This window comes from Pan troglodytes, chromosome 1 (assembly GCF_028858775.2).
Source record: "Pan troglodytes isolate AG18354 chromosome 1, NHGRI_mPanTro3-v2.0_pri, whole genome shotgun sequence".
NCBI lineage: Eukaryota > Metazoa > Chordata > Mammalia > Primates > Hominidae > Pan > Pan troglodytes.
Window position 1 is genome coordinate 99,670,233 of NC_072398.2, and position 18,319 is coordinate 99,688,551.

Genomic DNA, 18,319 nt, shown 5'->3' on the forward strand with positions numbered 1-18,319 from the left:
GCTGGTGCTTTGAAAAAGAGGCGGAGGAGAGGGATTTCCCCGTTCCCGCTGCACTCCGTCCTCCGTTACTCGTTTTCTCAGCCCCTGCGGCCCCTAACCTGCTCCAACCCGTTGTGCGGTAGAGGCGGCCGTGTCCTTTTCTGCTACGCCTGCGCTGGGCGGCGGTAGAGACAGCGGCGGTGCTGGGAGGGGTAGGTGAGGGTCGCGAGGCTGCCTGAGCTTCTAAGTGAGCCTGATGCTTTTGGGAACGCGGGACGGGCGACCTGCGGTGCCAGGAGCGAGGCCGAGGCACCGCGCCGCTGCCGCCTGGATGGGAAGTTAAGGTTTACTGCGAAGTCCACCCAGCGTTCCGAGGTGAGGGCGCCGCGCCAGGTCAGGCGGGCGGCGAGTCTGGGACCTGCGGGCGCACACCTGGGCTGAGGCGCGGCGCGCGGGGGCCCCCGCAAGTTTTGCCACGCGAGTGGGGCTGACGCACCGGGCCCCACCGGGGCTACTTTCCCTGCGCTGGATTCCTCGCTTGCGGCTGCCGCCCGCAGCCTCCTCTCATGGGCGCTGGGGAAGAAACTCGCTGGCGGGTGTTCTGTGGCATCCCAGGGGGTGGAGGAACGGAGCAGCTTGGGGGGCACGTCCTCGGAAGTCCTGTGGAGCACACTGACCCCGCACCCCACCCTCGTGGCGGTTTCTTCTGGGAACCTGAGGGGCAAGAGTGCTCGCGCCCCTGACTTGCAAAGCTGGGGTCTTTATTGGCCTCAGGGATTGTGCTCCTGGCGGTGTCTCCAGGCTGGTGATGGGCAAGCCAGGTGTACCAGGTCCAGGATGCACGTAAGGAGCGTTTGTAGCCATCACTGAATCACCTCATGACTAGCGAGACAAGCCTCAAATTCACAGCAGGATTTCTGGTAGGTTGGACTGAGGTGTTGGTGTTTGCAGTCCAGAGAGTTGCTGTGATTTTCCTGTGCCTGTCTGTCTGTCTTTCTTTCCTTGAGGCTTCTTAGATCATCTGATTTGGCGTCCTTTCACCCAAGAGTTAACCAAGACTTTTGGAATGGTTTCCTCGCTTTCCTCCTACCTTTTGCTGGTGGAGCTGCTTTCGAAAAGAAGCACTTTAAGAGGCTGACGTGGCGGATCATGAGGTCAGGAGATTGAGACCATCCTGGCTAACACAGTGAAAACCCGTCTCTGCTAAAAATACGAAAAATTAGCAAGGCGTGGTGGCGAGCGCGTGTAGTCCCAGCTACTCGGGAGGCTGAAGCACAAGAATCGCTTGAACCCGGGAGGCGGAGGTTGCAGTGAGCCGAGGTATCTTGTCACTGCACTCCAGCCTGGGCGACAGAGCGAGACTCCCTCTAAAAAAAAAAAAAAAAAAAAAAAAAAAAAGAAAAAAAAAAAGGCCTTTTCTTGCAGTGGTATCTTTTCTTTGAGTTACAGTGTTGTTCATCCTTTCTTTGCCGAAAGAATGAATCCCACTGCTTCACGAAGTTAAAGAAAACTGATGTGCTCGTAGTTTTTAATCTTTGTTCTGAGGTGATATGCATTAATAACTTTCTTTTTGTTTTTAAATTTAATTAGTAAAATTTCACCAGTGAACCAAAAGCTTTTTTTTCTATTCTAAAATCCTAGCTTTAAGATTTCTGAGAACTTCGTGTCAAAGAAATCTTCGAAAAGTTACTGAAGAATACAGAGGAAGTTCACAATTTTAAATGTGCAGGTGGTCTGGGTGTGGTAGATCACACCTGTAATTCCAGCATTTCGGGAGGCCAAGGTGGGCGGATGACTTGAGCCCAGGAGTTCCAGACCAGCCTGGGCAAAATGCCATCTCTTCTAAATATACAAAAATTAACTGCGTGGTCAAAAGAGCCCGGGAGGTTGAGATTGCAGTGAGCGGTGATCACGTCAGTGCACCCTGTCTCAAAAAAAAAAAAAAAAAAAGAAAAAAAAAAAGTACAGGTCATGAGTTTTTACTAAATGAACCACCACAGATTAAGAAATAGAACATTACTGTATTGGGGTATATATGTAGGAGTGGCATTGTTGGTTTTAGAGCTATATGAATGATAAAACTTTAGTATTACGTATTGCCGAACATTTTCCCAAAGTGGTTTTACCAATTAGCAGGGAATATTCCAGTTACCCCACATCCTTGCTGATGCTTGTCAGTTAAAAATTATTTTGTTATTCTAGTAGAGGTACAGTAATATATCAATGTGGGTTCAACTTCCATTTTCCTGGTATTGAGATTGAGTATCTTTTATTGCCATTTATATGTCCTCTTTTATGAAGTGACTGTTTAATCTTTTTATCCAGTTTTCATTGATATGATTTTCTGTTGATTTGTAATACTTTATTCTGGATATGCCTCCTTTCTAGGATATATATGAATTGCATTTCTCTTTTTTCAAACTGCAGCTTGTGTTTTCACTCTTTTAATGGTGTTTTTTCATGAATGGAGATTCTCTAAATTGTTTTTCTTTTTGAGACAAGATCTCACTCTATTGCCCAGGCTGGAGTGCAGTGGTACAATCACAGCTCAGTGCAACCTCGACCTCCCAAGGCTCAGGTGATCCTCCTGCCTCAGGCCCTAAGTAGATGGGACCTACAGGAGACCACCACCATGCTTAGCTGTTTTTTGTATTTTTAGTAGACATGGGGTTTTGCCATGTTGCATAGGCTGGTCTGGAATTCCTGGGCTCAAGTGATACACCTGGCTCGGCCTCCCAAAGTGTTGAGATTACAGGCATGAGCCACTGCACCTGGCGGAGTTTCTTAATTTTAATGAAATTATGCTTTATCAATATTTTCCTTTACGGTTACTGCTTTTTGTGTCCTGTTTAAGAAATCAGTGCCTAGTCTAAGAGTATGAACACATTTTTCTGTTAGGCTTAATGAAATATACTCTTATTAATCTTTTCCTTTATGGTTACTGCTTATTGTGTCCTGTTTAAGAAATCAAAGCCTGGCCAGGCGTGGTGGCTCACACCTGTAATCCCAGCACTTTGGGAGGCCTAGGCAGGTGGATCACGAGGTCAGGAGTATGAAACCAGCCTGGCCAACATGGTGAAACGCTGTCTCTACTAAAAATACAATAATTAGCCGGGTGTGGTGGTGGGCACCTGTAATCCCAGCTACTCAGGAGGCTGAGGCAGGAGAATTGCTTGAACCCGGGAAGCGGAGTTTGCAGTGAGCCAAGATGGCGCTACTGCACTCTGGCCTGGTTGACAGAGCAAGACTCTGTCTTATACAAAAAAAGAGACAGACAGACAGAAAGAAAGAAAGAAAAAGAAAGAAAAAAGAAATCAATGCCCAGCCTAAGAATATGAACTCATTTTTATATATTAATCTTGTAGCAATTTTATTTTAGTTTTTGCATTTTTTTTTGAGACAGGGTCTCACTCTATTGCCCAGGCTGGAATGTGGTGGCATAATCTCAGCTCACTGCAACCTCCACCTCCTGGCTTAAGCAATCCTCCCACCTCAGCCTCCTGAGTAGCTGTGACTATAGGCATGTGCTGTCATGCCTGGCTAATTTTTGTATTTTTTGTAGAGATGGGGATTCAACATGTTTCCCAGGTTGGTCTTGAACTCTTGGGCTCAAGTAGTCTGCTTGCTTCAGCCTCCCAGAGTGCTGGGATTATAGGCATGCACAACCGTGCCCAGCTAATTTTTTATTTTTTGTAGACGTGGTCTTCCTATCGTGCCCAGACTAGATTCAAACTCCTGGGCTCAGTTGATTCTCCCACCTTGGCATCCCAAAGTGTTGGGATTACAGGTGTGAGCCATCATATCTGGCCATTTTAGTTTTAATAATTTTTATATTTTTTCTAATTTAAAACAGGTGCTAAAATGTCTTACAGCTATTATTTGTAAATATAGTATTCATTATTGTTATTATGATTATTTTGTATGTGTTCAATCTCATTTTCAACATAAGCTCCTGGAAATTAGAGATTTTGTCTCTTTTATTCACCACTGTATTCTCAGTATTTGACCTTGCCTGGCATGAAACAGATATCGAATAAATATCTGTTAAATGAATGAATGAATAACATACTAATACCATATTCAACAATCTCCAGGTATGACAGTTTTCACCGTCTAACAAATAAAATAGCTTGTATAGAGCAGAATCATAGTCAACCTGCCAAAAAGGTATATGTCAATGAAAAATAAACCTTTGTATGTGTAGCTGCTAAGATTTTGGGGCTTTTGTTACTGTAGCATAACCTAGTGAAAGCTCAGTGAGACAGTGTATAGAATATACATGTACAGATAGACCAGATAGACCAATAGATGAGATTCCAAAGATAGTTCAATAAGCATTAAGCAACTACACCCACACTCTCTTAATTCCCTAACAGAAATAATCAAATTCTTGTTCACTAAGATCTGCCTCAAATACTTTGTGAAAACTTCCCTGGCTACTCAAGTATTTAGTCAGGACTCTATTTTTTCCCCGCAGGCTGGAGTGCAGTGGTGTCATCATAGCTCAGTAACCTCTAACTCAAGGCTCAGGGAATCCTCCTGCCTCAGACTCCGGAGTAGCTGAGACTACAAGTGTGCACCACCAGGCTCGGCTAATTTTTCATTTTTTATTTTCAGAGACGGGGTCTTACTATGTTGCCCAGGCTGGTCAGGACTTTTTTTTTTTTTTTTTTGAGATGGAATCTCACTCTGTCACCCAGCCTGGAGTGCAGTGACAAGAGATCTCGGCTCACTGCAACCTCCGCCTCCTGGGTTCATGCCATTCTCCTGCCTCAGCCTCCCAAGTAGGTGGGACTACAGGCACCTGCCAACACACCCGGCTAATTTTTTATATTTTTAGTAGAGACGGGGTTTCACTGTGTTAGGCAGGATGGTCTCGATCTCCTGACTTCATGATCCACCCGTCTTGGCTTCCCAAAGTGCTAGGATTACAGGTGGTCAAGACTGTTGATTACATATGACAGAAACCCAACCAACTCTAGTTCCCCATCACCTTTCAACCTGCTCCTCCCTGGGTCTTCCCAGTCTCTGTAAATGGCAGCTCCATCCTTCAAGTTGCTGAAGCCCCAAATCTCAATGTTAACCTTGATTTCTTTCTTTTATTTCATAGGCAATCTGAAGGCAAATCCTATTTAGACCCAGGCAAAGGTTCCTGGTGACCCAGGCTCTCACCAGCTGATTGTCCCTTACCGTCCTCCTGAGGGTGTCTGGAGCTTCAGTGCTGTGTGCTCTTGGCCGCCACCCTTGGGGTGCCACCGACTCCCACTGTCCAGGGCTTCCAGTGGACTCTCCGAGGCACTGACGTAGAAACTTCCTCATTCAGTGCACCAAGAGCAGCCTCACATGGTGTGGGCCGACATGAAGAGCTGCTAGATCCAACAGGTAAAAATCCTGAGGCATTGCCAGCTTGATGGGGTCAGAGGGCCCTCTTTCTATTATGACTCAGACGTAAAGGGAAGATGCCAAGGTCCCTAAACATCTCAGGGCCTTGCCTGGCATGAAACTGATATTAAATAAATATTTGTTAAATGAATGAACAAATATTCACAGCCTGTGCCGCCCTCAACCTGCAGTGCTGTGGTCAGGTGAAAGTGATTTTACTTCAGGAGAGGACAGTGTTCTCTCCAGGACTTTTCCTTAGTAGCTAGATCTGCATCCCTCTCCTGTCTCTTCCCCTCTCAACCCCCATTCTCTGCCTCCATTCCTCTGTGTTTCCACCCTGCTGTACCCTTTCACCTGCTTTCTCCTCTTCAGCTTTTGTGGCTCACCCCCTCCCTGTCCACCCACATCCCCCAGACTAAGGCCCCTGCTCTGTCCTGGGTGGGGAGATGTGTCTGGTTTTAGGCAGTGCCCTCTAGATGTGTCCAGGATGGGGAAACATGGCTCAGTTGCCAGTATAACAGGTTAAAAGAGTGGCCACTTTTGAAGGCCTTTCCCATCTCCAATTCCAGAATCCTGTAGGACTTAGAATTTATGGGCCACGGTGGAATTCTTGGTTCCCCAGGACCTTGTGGTGGACACCTTCTTTCACTGGGCATTCATGGGGTGACTATTAGGTACCAGGCCCTGGTCTGGGCTAGAGGCCCCATAATGAGTAAATCTCAGGTCACTACCCAATGGAACCCACCACTGCAGGCATTGAGAGGGGGAGAAAGAAAGGGACATAGCCTGTTTATGTCCTTCTCACGTGGTCACCCACTGGGTCCTGGAGGAGTGGGAACCAGTGCAAGGAGAGAAGTCCAGTGAGAATGGCAAATGGATTATGTCAGACCCAGGGGCTGAGGCCCCCAACTGCAGCTGGATAGCTTCTGGAGTGGACAAGGAGCAGCAGGAAAGGTCATGGCCTGGTGTTCTGGAGTCCACCATCTCATCTCATTCCTGTGGGCACCAGAACTTATCCAAAGATAAGACTCAGTGTCTCTGGCAACAGTGGGCCAGAGACAGTATGTGTTTCAGAGGAGGAGGAAGGTGTTGTACCCCATGGAAACAGTATATGGTTTCACAGTAGTGTGTCTCTCTCTAATAACTAGTTAGCGTGTTCCTGTTAATGGAAAATATTGGTGGTGTAAGTTCCCCTGGATGTTCTCATCTTCATGTAAATTTGTTAATTTCCTTCCTTCCTTCCTTCTTTCCTTCCTTCCTTCCCTACTTCCCTCCAACTCTCTCTCTCTTTATTCTTTCCCTCCCTCCTGCCCACCCACCCTCCCTCCCTCCCTTCCTTCCTTCTTCCTTTCCTCCCTCCCTCTATTCTTTCCTTTCTTCCTTTCTTCTTTCCTCTTTCTTTCTCTCTCTCTCATGCTGTCTCTTTTTCTTTCCTTTTTGTTCTACTTTTTTGAATAGACCACACTGTACTGAAACCTACATTATTTACCAAAATCTCTGGAGCTGCTTCTGTCTTGCAGGCAGGGAGCTCATTGTGTAGCCCTGAGCTCCTTCCAGCCCCCTCCTTTGATTTGTGGGTGCCACTGGGGCAGCTGCTGAGTCTCAGTGGTTCCTAGTCTTCATCAAGTTCTGCCCACCCAGATGGTTTGTACCTGTCCTTACCAGAAGCCTGCACTGTCTAGATTGCTGAGGCTGCTTCTACCTAACTGATCTGCTAGCTGTATTCTGGGGGCTCCCCAGGGTTAGAGGTAAATGGCACAGGCATTGAAATCTCCAACTGCTCTGACTCCAGGTTGGTGCACTTCAATGCCAAGTACTAACCACACAATAACAGGATGCCACCAAAACCTTGATATGGGGCTGCTGCATCCTAATTAAAAAAATTAATAGACATTATTTTTTAGAACAGTTCTAGGTTTACAGAAAGATGGAGTGGATAGTACAGAGAGTTCTCCTAGGCTCCCCTGTCCTCCAGCACACAATTTCCCCTATTAGTATGTTGTATTAGTGTAGCCCATTCGTTACAATTTATGAACCACTGTTGATACATCATTATCAACTAAAGTCCATAGTTTACGTTACAGTTAATTCTTTGAGTTTCACAGATTATGGGTTTTGGCAATTATGTAATGTCCTAAATCCCCAATACAGCATCATGCAAAATAGTTTCACTGCTGAAAATTCCCTGTGCTTCACCATTTCATGCCTCCTCCTCTCCTCCATCCCTGACAACCACTCATCATTTTACTATTTCTATCTTTTTGACTTTCCAAGACTGTCCTAGAGTTGGAATCGTACAGTATGCAGGTTTCCAGACTGACTTCTTTCTAGCATTATGTACTTTAAGTTCCTCCATGTCTTTTCATGGCTTGATAGCTTGTGTTTTAAAAATCACTGAATCAGATTTCATTGTATGGCTACAACACAGTTTGTTTATTAATTCACTTGGTGGAAGACATCTTGGGTACTTCCAAGTTTTGGCAATTATGAGTAAAATTGCTCTAAGTACTTATGTGCAGGATTTTGAGGGAACTTAACTTTTCCAGAGTGACTGTACTCTTTTGATTTCCACTAGCTATGGAGAGTTCTGGTTGCTCCTCATCTTTGACAGCATTTGGTGTGTTCACCTTTTTGCATTTTAGCCATTCTAATAGGTTTACAGTGATATCTCATTGCTGTTTTAATGTGCAATTCCCTCACGACAAATGATTTTGAGCATCTTTTTCATATGCTTATTTGCCATCTGTATATCTTATTAATGAGGTGTTCAGATCTTTCACCTACTTTTTTTTTTTTTTTGCTTTGTGTTGTTTAGTTCTCAGAATTCTTCATATATTTTGGACAGCAGTTTTTCCATCAGATTATTTTGTAAATATTTTCTGCCAGTCTGTGACTTGCTTTTTGCATTCTCTTAACAGTGTCTTTCACAGAGCAGAAGTTTTTAATTTTAATGAGGCTCAACTTAATTTTTTTTCATTAGTAGATTGTGCTTTTGGTTTTGTATCTAAGAAGCCATCATCAAACCCAAGATCCCCGAGATTTTTCTCCTATGTTATCTCCTAGGATTCTTATGGTTTTGCACCTTACATTTACATGTAAGATTTATTTTATAAAGGGTAGAACATGCATACCTGGATCTATCTATATATATACATTTGCATGTGGTTGTCCAGCTGTTCTAGCACCACTAGTTGGAAAGGCTATCTTTGCTGTTTTAAATTGTCTCTAAACCTTCATGGAAGATCAGTGGACTGTGTGTAGGTCTGTTTCTGGGCTCTGTATTCTTTTCCATGGATCTATTTGTGTGTGTTTTCTCTTTTCACCAACTTCACCCTATTTGGGCTACTGTAGCTTAATATAAGCCCTGAAGTTGGTAGTGCCAAACTTCAGGGAGTTTTTCTGAACTTCATGATGAGAACCTAGTTGAGATCATTGTAGTAAAACTTGGAAATGTGTGATATTCCCCCTTAGTTGGTTTTCAAGGAGTTTTCAGTGCTCTAGCCAGGCCACCCTGAGCTTCTAGTAATCTGTCAATACCATTTAAGTGCTCCTCCCACTTGCTGTCCCCAGTAGCTTCTCTTCCCTGTGAGCTGTGACTCCTTGTGTGTTAGCCTGTCTTTCTCATTTTTCAGGTGGCAGTTTTCCCTGTGACCTCAATTCTCTGGTCCACCCTAGAAGGGTTGACTTTCAGTTCATTCAGCTTTTTTCTAGCTGTGAGGACAAGTCATGACTGCCTAGCTCTTTCCATGTTGGAATAGAAACCCAAAAGTTCATTTAAAGAATTACTTGTTATAAAAGTCACCCATTGTCAATGTACAACTCAATGATTTAAGTTGATTTATCGAATTGTGCAGCCATCAGCAGAGTTCTACTTTAGCATATTTTGTCACTTCCCAAATTCCTTTGAACCTCTTTGTAGTCATTTCCTAATCCCTGGTACCCATGACTGGGTCTGAATAGAATAAATATTTGGAAAACAGACTTCATTGTATTTACATTTTCCTGTGTTTGGGACTTTATATAGTGGACTATTATGTTCGTTTTGGGACAAGTAGAGAGGAGATTGCATTCTAGGGATGATTTTTGGGGGAACATAATATTAGTCATGTTTATGGCTCTCCTTGAATTGGTTCATCTGTGCTGGTGACTGGTATTTGCTACCAAACCTTGTCTGGTGAGCACAAGAAAAGGAATTTTAAAAAATCTGCTATTAAAATTGAGGTGATACATTTTCATATAATAATATGTGGAGTTAAGTAATGAACCATCTTTATTTTTTATTTATTCATTTATTTATTTTGAGATGGAGTTTTTGCTCTGTTCCTCAGGATGGAATACAATGGCGCGATCTCAGCTCACTGCAACCTCCACCTCCTGGGTTCAAGTGATTCTCCTGCCTCAGCCTCTTGAGTAGCTGGGATTACAGGCACCTGCCACCACACCTGGGCAATTTTTGTATTTTTGTAGAGACAAGGTTTCTCCAATTGGCCAAGTTGGTCTCTAACTCTAGACCTCAAGTGATTCACTTGCCTTGGCCTCCCAAAGTGCTAGGATTACAGACATGAGCCATGGCTTGAACTGAACCATTTTTATTCTTTCAGAAATGTGACTGATAACAGTAAAGCCACACTCTTCGCATGCCTGAAATAGCCCTCAATGTCTTCTTCAGGTGGCAAGGGCTCTGGAACAGCCACATAAAGGTGAGGGCAATATTTTTACTGTAGTTCTTTCATTGATTGATTGATTGATTGAATTTTTTTCTCTTAGAGGGGTTAGCATCCATGTATCTAAAATTGAAATTCAAGAGGAGAGACAGGCACCTGTACTAGTTTTCTCTTGCTGCCTATTATCACATTACCACAAACCAGTGGTTTGAAACCACAGAAGTCTGGAATGAAGCAGCTGGATTCTCTGATGAGAGTCATGTGAAGCTAAAATCCAGGAATGGGCTGGCTGTATTTTTTTCTAGAGCTCAAGCTATTTTTCCAAGTTCACTACAGATACTGAAGGCCTTCCTATTCTTGTTTCTGGGGGACTGAGGGCCCTTTGTCTTTGCTGACTGTCAGCTGGGAGACACTCTGACTCCAGAGGCCACCTGCTTTCCTCCTTACCTCTCTTTTCCATCATCAACCAATAATAACTCATGGAGTCCTTCTCAAGCTCCTACCTTCTCTGAGTACAGATCCTTGACATAATTCCCTTACCTCCTTTGACCTGTGAAACTGAACAAACAGCTTATCTGCCCCTCATTTGAAATGATGGGACAGACATAGAATAACAACTACAGTGATTCTAGTTCAAAATGAGGGAACATGGAGGGGATAAGGAAGTCACTGACCTAAAATAGTTTGCAAATGGAGCTGGACAAAATCCAGCAGGAGTTTCTTAATTAGGATCCACAGCCTGGGACTGACCTGCCATCCTGTGGGTCTTTGCCTCCGGGCTCTCTGCTCTGCATTTCTTGAAACCATTATTGTTTATCTTTTTTCTCACACTCTTTTGTGTGTGGCTCCTGTTGCACTCAAAATGTTTTTGAGATTCATCCATGTTGTTTTGTGTGTCAACAGTTTGTTCCTTTAGCCATTCCATGGAATGAATGTGTCAAAGTTTATTGATCCATTCTTGTATTGACAGATACTTGAATGTTTCCAGTTTTTCCTATTGTGAATAAAACTGCTATGAACATTCTTGTATAAATCATTTTCTGGGCATATGTTTTAATTTCTCTTGGATAAATGCTTAGGAATTACTGAGTCATAGAATAGGTAGTTGTTTAGTTCTGTAAGAATATGCCAGACATTTTTTCCCAAAGTGTTTATACTATTGTACATTCCAACCATTAATGTATGAAGGTGAGAAAGCTTTTGCTACTTCCAAAGAGACCTCGCTATATACATGTAATTTTTTCTAACTGGAGACAGGCTGGTGACTTCAGGGACATGAGCCTGGGATACAGGACACCTGTCATCACCACCACCATGAAGTTGGGATTCAGGAAGGAGGTTAATTATGTAACAAATCCTGTGACCAGCATGAGCTTCTGTCAGGCCACACAGGGCACTCAAGTGAACAGGGCATAGGGGGCCCTGGGGTCATGGTAAGAAAGTGTCTCATTGGTAAAACCTTTTCCCTTGGAGAGGTAAATAAAATCTTTGTTCCTTTTTGGTAGCCTTTGAGGATAAGGATGGTCAAAAAAAATAATATCATATCTGCAGAAACTCAGATCTTGGAAAGATTTACTAGTTGGGAATGCAATGTCAATGCCAAGAAGTAGCTGCCAGTTGCGACCAAATGTGAGCCTATAGATCAAGGTGCATCCTCAATCACAGAGAGCTTTTTGAAAGATGCTATCAGTAGTTTTTCCAGGGAAGAGATGGGTCCTTTATTTTCTCTCTAATCTAGCCCATATGCTTAGCTAAGAAGGTTTCTTCATATCACTTTAAATGATGATGTCCCTTGTTCAACAATTTTCTAAGCATTCTTTAGATAAGAATTTTATGGGCATTCTTTATTGCATTAGGCTTAAATTTAATGCATCTTAAGGTTTTATTGCAAAGTGTTGCCTTGTTTCCTTTTTAAGATGATACAATTTGTAACATGCATGTTTGCTGTCTGTCCCCTCCCTTTATGAACACACAAAATGAGCAAACATGTAGCCATGAAATGGATGGTCATAGAATTGTTTCAGTGGTTGTGAGTGCAGCAATCCCAGAGAGTCTTGTCTGAAATACCACCAGGAATGCCTGGACACAGTAGACAAAGGTTGTTCAGCTGGATGCCTTAGGATACATGCTTCCAAAAACAAAGTAGCTGAAAAGAAACCAGAATCACAGAATATCAGAGCGAGAGGAACATTTGGAGGTAATTCAATACCTCCTCCTTTTCAACCTACAGGGGAGATAGTGGAACAGAAGCAGGGATTGCCTGCTGTGCCCACAATTCACTGGAGATTGTTGTGGTGAAAAATTTCATTTATGATGAAGGAGAAATAAACCCCTATCAGCTTAAATTCAGGCAGGTTTATTGAAAAGGTGAATAAGCATCTTGCAGAAGCAAAGCATGGCTGAGGCTTGTGGGCTCTGTCCGGGAAATGAGCAGCCAACAGTGGCTGATGCTGCCCCTGACTCTGGGGCTGTGTGGTCTCTTGTTCCCTGAGAGCATCTCTTCTATTCTTTTTCATCTTCCCTCAGCCTGGCAGTCTCTGTGTACTCTTCAACACATAATTGAGCAAGGCTGTGCCAGCCCCAATGCCACCTGGCACTTTAGGTCAAATTAGAAAGGCACGAAATAAACTGGTCCTTTATAATATGGCTGTTGGAACAACAGTTGAAAATATAATATCTTGACTCCTAGTTTAGTGCTTTCTGCTGAACTTTCTTTTCTGAATATGAGCACAGACTTTGGAATATTAGTGTCACCTAGCATTATTAGCTAGTATTCTCCTTTTGTTTCCCAATAACATCCCCTCCTCCTTCCCACAGATCCACTCTCCACTCATTTCCATCCTGTCTTATGCCACTCAGGGCTTACCCTTCTAAAATGCATCCCTGGCTCCCCTGCATGCACACTTCTAGTTAGGTTTAGCAATGAGGGGCACCTGATGGAGCCTGGAAGTGAGAGGCAGGTGAGGTCTGTATTTCTTTCCTCTCCCTCCCTGCTCTGGCACTGAGTATCTGACAATAGCTTCATCTGTCTTACTTCAGTGGCCACTTTTCCACAGCCCCAATTCTCAGTGGGTCTCATAGCATTATTTACCTTTGTTCCTTTAGCTCCCACCAATGAAGATCCAGGGACATTCTCCTCGCCAAGGCATTAAGAAATGCACAGGTGAGGGGAACAGTGGCATGCGTGTAAAGGTCCTATGGCACCTCACCTCTGCAGGCTGGAGGTCATGGCGGGAGATGCTGCATGGATTTGCCCTCCCTGCTGTCAGGGAGAACAATAGGGTTCTGGAAGAGTAGAGGACAGGCAGTGGTACTCGGCCATCTAGAAACAAGGTGGGAGGAATTTCCTTGAGAGGCAGGGATCTGTGGTGATTACTAATCATCGTGAGGTGTCTGGGAATGTAATGGATGGGAAATCTACTAAGAAATCAATGTATGTAATAATTAGAAAAGCTCTAGTTCTGAGGACAGAGACCATAGTAGGAATTTATGACCTGGCATCCAGTTCAGATACCTGGAGATTCTTGACAGAGAGGAGATTGGATCCCTTGAGGAAGAGTGAAGCCTTCAATGCTGCCACAAGTGTATGCTGTAAATCTTCCTCCAGGCCTTCCCCAGAAGGACCTGAAGCCATTTATGTGGGTGATCGAGGAAAGGGAAATACTCAGAGCTTCTGTGGCTTTTTGGATTCTGGCTCTGAAGAATGCTAGCCTAAGGGCACCTGTGGTGGCCCTGAAAATGCACTACTTGCATCTCCAGCTGCAGGAGGCCTAACGAATCAACAGCCCCAGCTGCTACACTCTGAATCGAGTACTTGATGACATTTCCCCCAGATCTGTACTAACCCATGAGGAGGAAAGCCTCATATCAAGTCCTCCCAATGGAACACCCATGATGACTCATGAGGATGTCGAAGCTGTTTTCCTGTGGTAACTGTGACTTTCTTTCTTCAAAGTCTGTTTTGTTCATGCACATTAGCTGATTTATATAAAATAAGAGAATAAATGCCTAGACTCCCATGAGTCTATCTTTTACTGATAAACTCTAGTTCTGAGGACAGAAGCTTGATGGAGTCGGTATAGTGGGAATTTATAACCTGGCATCCAGTTCAGAGACTTGGAACGTCTTGACTGAGGGGAGGTTGGGTCCCTTTGGGGAAGAAAGAAGCCTTCAATGTTGTCACTAGTGTATCCTGTAAATCTTCCTCTGGTCTTCCCAGAGGGACCTGATATATGACATATGATACGGTGACCACCAATTCAGGGTGTTCTCATCTACTCTCAAGAATGCAATATCTTATTCCTCTGGATTCACCTAGTACCAATATTCATGTATAGCTATGCACCTTAATAGACCATAGCTAATTAGATGAGGAATGGTAGACCCAATTCAACCATACAGGCATCAACCATCTCAGCATACAGGCATCCCTCTCCCACCATTTCATTCTTGTCCCCACTCCAAAGTCTTCTCCATTTTAATTTTATTAATTTTCTATTGCTGCATACCAAATTACTGCAAGCTTTAGAGGGTTACAATAACAATGATTTACTTTCTTGCAGTGTCCACAGATCAGAAGTTCAGGCCTGGATTAGCTGAGTCTTCTTCTCAGGGCCTCACAGGCTGAAATTAGGCTGGGTTTCTTTCTGGAGGGTCTGGGGAAGAACTTCCTCTCAAGTTTCCTCAGGTTGTCAGCTGAGTTCAGTTCCTTGTGACTGCAGGACTGAGATCTCTGTTTTCTTGCTGGCTGTCAGCCAGGGACCTCTTGCTGCTCCTAGAGGCCTCCCACGTTCCCACTGCATGCTTTCTCCATCCAGCAGAGGAGAATCACCCTGCCTGGAAACCCTCCTGCACTTCACATTTCTCCAGGAAGACCTCAGTCCCTCCAAGGAACTCACCTTCTTTAGGTCAAGCTCATAAGATATCTCCCTGTCTTAGATTCGACTGATTTGGGATCTCGATTACATCTGCTAACGTTTTTGCCATAAATTGTAACACAATCACAGGAGTGATATCTCATCGCTGGCTTTGTCTACACTTAGGAAGAAGTGATTATATAAGAGCAAAGATCACTGCAGCTCATCTTAGGATTCTGTCTACCATAATACTATAAAGACACAGTAATTAAAAGACTATAACAGATTTCTACTTCTATCTGTTAGAATAAATCATATCAGACTGCCTCCATAAACAAACATAAAATTGTTTTCAGACAGTGAACAACAGGCAGTACAACAGGAAACTTAAGGTGGAAGCCCCATGATTTCCTAGTTTTTGTCTGGGGAGAATTTCTCAGCAGCTGCACAGTAGGCTAGAGTCCTCTCAGAGCAGGGCATCCCCACTGAGCTGAGAAGGCAGAGATCAGAGTTCAAGGCCACTGAAGAAATTCCAATCTGCAGGGCAGGGCACCAATAGGAGACAGCTGTTCAGAGGGGCAGCTCTCGAAGTCCATGTGGGGTTCCATGTGCATACTTATCAAGGACTGGACTGTACCTGCACAAGAAAAAGACTAACAGATTTAACATAGGAGTGGCTGCTATAAAGTTGAGTTTGGACCAGAAGTACTTGTGGTGGAAGAGGGTTGGGGAATGGATGATGGAGTTCCTGCCATCCAGGGTGGGAAGAACTCATGCACACCTCATTAGCATCCAGGTATCCAATTGAGACACTAGAAAGGCTGTGCTTTAGGAATAAGTGTCACACTTTACAATAAGGCCTATTCTAGACCAGCCCTAGTAAAGCCTAAAACCAAACCCTGACAACATCCACAAAGGGATGGATTGGTGATTGAGTCCTACCAAATTAGAGAGTCTTGGGAAATGCTGTTGGCTTTCCATGAATCCACTGTAATAAAACATAAACCAAGTCCACATAAGTCCAATGTGATCAGACAGTAATTTTAATGCCCACTAGAACAAAATTAATTCACACAATCAATGACACAAGTTAGCCAAGTCGACATTTAAGCAAAATACATCTAAGAACAGCTAACAAATAACTCTTCTCAAACTCACATAGAACATTCACCAAGATAGACCACATATGCTGAGACATACTTAGTATTTTCTGTCCTTTCTTTTTGGCTCATGCATACTGTGCTCAAACTCTTAAAATTATACACTTTAATTATACACTTTAGTGATTATACACTTTAATGCATCTCAATTGCATGTAAGTTATATTTCAATATATTTGTTAAAAGTTTATAATTAAAAAAACTGTCCTAGCTTGATTCAAGAAATCTTTTTTATATTTAAAAAGTATAATTTTATATATTATCAGGGCAAAAGAGAAAAACTGTATGATTGCCTCATCATACACAGTAAAAGCATTTGGCAAAATTGAAAACTTTTTTCATGATTTATAAAAACAAACCCCAGAAAACTCTCAGCATGATAAGAACAGAAGGCAACACTTCCAACCCCATTAAGGGCAGATTTGAAAAACCCACAGGTAACATTATATTAAATGGCATAAGATTGAATGCTTTTCCATTAAATCAGAGAAAAAAGTAGAATATCTATTGTTACTCTTTCAATTCAGCATTATACTGGAGCTCTAAATCAATGCAATAAAGTAAGAAAAATAAATAAAAGTATTGAAAAGGTTGAAAATAAAGAATTGAAGCTGTCTTTATTCACGGATAATGTCTATATGTGTTAACAATCCTAGAAATCTACAAAAATCTACCAAAACTAATTAGTGAGTTTGGTAGTGTTGCAAAATATAAGCTCAATATAAGTAGTCTTTTGTATTTCTGTATATTAGCAGTGAGCATTTGGAAAATGAAATAAAAATACAATTTCATTTAAAGTAACATCTAAATACATGTTGTGGTTATAAATAAATTCAACAGGCTGGGTGTGGTGGCTCACACCTGTAATCTCAGCACTTTGGGAAGCTGAGGTGGGCAGATCATGAGGTCAGGAGATTGAGACCATCTTGCCTAACACAGTGAAACCCTGTCTCTACTAAAACTACAAAAAATTAGCTGGGCATGGTGGCATGTGCCTGTAGTCCCAGCTACTTGGGAGGCTGAGGCAGGAGGATCACTTGAACCTGGGAGACAGAGGTTACGGTGAACCAAGATCACATCACTGCACTCCAGCTTGGGTAACAGAGTGAGATTCTGTCTCAAAAAAAAAAAAAAAAAAAAAAAAAAAAAAAGAAAGTCAACAAAATCTATGTAAGGCCAGTACACCAAAAACTACAAAAAAATTGCTTTGAGAAATTATGAAAGAACTAAATTAGTGGGGAGATAAACCTTGTCATGGATCAGAAGAGTTGTTATGTTTAAAAAGTCAGTTCTTCATGAATTGATCTCCAGATCCAATGCAATTCTAGTAAAAATTCCAAGCAGCATTTTGGTAGAAATTTACAAGCTGATTCTAGCATTTATATGGTAATGTCAATGATCAAGAGTAATAAAAGAGCAATATTATAAAAGAATAATGGTGAATGAATTCACTACCTATTTCCAGAATTACTCTACAGCTATGAAAATCAAGATCATGTGTTTTGTTGAAAAAAAAATACAATATATACCAGTGGAAGAGAAGAGAGAATCCAGAAATAGATACTCACATATATGTCTAATTAATGATTCTTAGGACATATATATATGTGTACATACCCACCCACCCACACACACTCACACATATATGTGTGTATATATATATATATTCACCTTTTTGAAGATTATCTATTGTTCTCCTAATAGGGAACATTAAGAGAACATAAAAAGAAGCCACAATATAGGAGATATATATATCTCCAACAAAGGTCTTTTTAAAAGTGTATATATATAATATACACACACACATATATATACTATATATATACACTATATATATACTATATATATACTATATATATACTATATATATACACTATATGTATACTATATATATACACTATATATATACTATATACACTATATATAGTATATATATACACGATATATATACTATATATGCTATACATATATACTATATATATTGCAGTCTGATAAGATAAACAGCACAATGAAACAATTTCTCAAAAGACTTGAATAGATACTTCAGAAAAGAAGATACATGAATGGTCAATTAACATAGAAAAAGATGCTCTACTGTTTAGTCATCAGGGAGATCAATCAATACAACAATGAGATACCAGTACATATCCATGAGAATGGCTAAAATTAAAAATGCTGAAAATAGCACATATTGGTGAGGATTAAAGCACTTGGAAGTCTTATACTTGTAAGAATGAAAAATGGTATGACTGAAAATCTAACAGTTTCTTAAAGGTTA

General features: G+C 42.1%; 1 long non-coding RNA gene across 1 annotated transcript in view; it reads left to right on the top strand.

Annotated features, from left to right (window-relative positions):
- Positions 1–16,634, top strand: part of LOC134808797 (uncharacterized) — a 28,323-nt gene extending 11,689 nt beyond the window's left edge. Inside the window, exons 2-4 of the long non-coding RNA XR_010152576.1 lie at positions 5,090–5,361; positions 9,963–10,061; positions 14,588–16,634. This is a non-coding gene — a long non-coding RNA (uncharacterized LOC134808797). The remainder of the gene's footprint in view (positions 1–5,089; positions 5,362–9,962; positions 10,062–14,587) is intronic.
- Positions 16,635–18,319: the final 1,685 nt, after the last annotated feature.